The sequence below is a fragment of the Fukomys damarensis genome, unplaced genomic scaffold (genome assembly GCF_012274545.1).
Source record: "Fukomys damarensis isolate Sample0158 unplaced genomic scaffold, DMR_v1.0_HiC HiC_scaffold_30, whole genome shotgun sequence".
NCBI lineage: Eukaryota > Metazoa > Chordata > Mammalia > Rodentia > Bathyergidae > Fukomys > Fukomys damarensis.
The window spans coordinates 26,846,112-26,847,708 of NW_022900942.1; the positions used below are offsets into that span (position 1 = coordinate 26,846,112).

A 1,597-nucleotide genomic window follows, 5' to 3' on the forward strand; every position below is an offset into this window, starting at 1 on the left:
TCTCTGATGACAGTATAAACCGGAATAAAGTGCTCTGCCCTGCTGGACTTTAGCTAGAGGCAGCGCATCTGAAACAGCTGCCAGTGTCCTCAGCCCAGAGACTCATTAAAAATCCTCCAGGGCACTCAATGATGCCTTTGCCTGAATCCCACCCCAGACTGACTGAATCGTATCTCTGTAGGGTCCAGTGGGGCCTGGGCATGCATATTGTTAAAAGTCTACCTATGGACGCCAAGGTGCAGTTGGGGCAGAGCATCCCGGAGCCACAAGGAGGCCTAAGACCCAGGATGCAGACCGCACCCAGAGGTGGGAGAGAGGGGCGGCTGGTGACAGGGGACGCCTCTGAGTGTGTCAGCGACACCTCAGTCTCAGGTGGAAGGTGCTCTGATTCATGTCTATCACCATTCACAATGAGTCAGAACCAAAGCAAGTCATGGCTTTCGCAGGCAAGGCAGTTCCTCCTTGCTGCTAAACGCTGGGAGAGATCAGAAAGGCAAAAGCAGTGTCTGGCTTTTGCTCCCCTTCTTGAGTTAGGGAACGAAGCTGGTGGTCTCCCTTTTTGGAGGGGTTGTGATGGAGGAGAGGGATGTGGAGATAGGGCAGGAGGGAGAGGCAGAGCTCGGCCTGTGGCCCCGGCTTCCTCTGGGCCAATGAGGATCTGCCACCTCATCCTGGCAGGGCGCCCAGCCTCTTCTGAAGCTGAGAGATTAGGGCAATTTAATCCTTTGCTTTCTCCCTGTGCTATTTCTGTGGAGAAGGGGGCTGGGCCAGCTGTCTGTTGGTTCCCTCAGCAACAGGGCCTGGCCAGGCTGCATTGTGAAGAGGCCCCCTGGGAAAAGCAGCAGGGAAGGAAGGGAGGAGATGTCTTTTCCAGGGCCTTCCCTTCTCAGAGGTGGTAGTAGTCTTGGTTCTAGAAGGGAAGGGGAGGCCTTTCCGTATCTCAACCCTTCCCTGGGCAGAGAAGGCCAGAGAATGGCCTGTGGGCATTTGTGAGCTCATTGTTTACCTGTGGAAAGTGAGGTTCAGTCAAGCCTGGGTGGAGGTGTTAGAAGGGGACAGGGCAGCCTTCCCCTTTGATGACCCCGGAGGAGGCCAGGCCTCCTTGGTGGTTGATCCTAGCCTTTGGCTCTGAGCACCCACCCTTGGCAGTTTTTGATGTGCCTTCCTCAACATGACTATCTGCATTTCTATTTGCAGAGTTTCTTAAAGGTTTCTGCCTCCAAAGTCCCCTCTCCGGTAGCAACTGTTAGACCTTCACCCTTCTTTAACTGCTCTGACTTCTCCCCTATCTGGCTGAGGTTCTCTGTCCTGCTTCCCCTTAGCTTTTCTATTTCTTCTGCTTCTTGCCATCTCTTCCCTGGACTTCCTTCCCGCTTACTGCCCCCTCCCATCCCAAAAACCAACAGAAATTTCCCATCCTCTTTCTAGTCTCAGTTTTTGTGCAGGTTAATAAAAAACAGATGAGGGCCAGGTGTGGTGGTTCACACCTGTAATCCCAGCACTTGGGAGGCTGAGACAGGAGCACTGCTGTGAGTTTGAGGACAGCTTGGGCTACATAGTTAGTTCAAGGTCAGCCTCAGCTACATATTGAGACTCT

General features: G+C 53.4%; 1 pseudogene; it reads left to right on the top strand.

Moving 5' to 3' along the window:
• Positions 1-224: 224 nt before the first annotated feature.
• Positions 225-1,597, top strand: part of LOC104847832 — a 13,214-nt pseudogene continuing 11,841 nt past the window's right edge.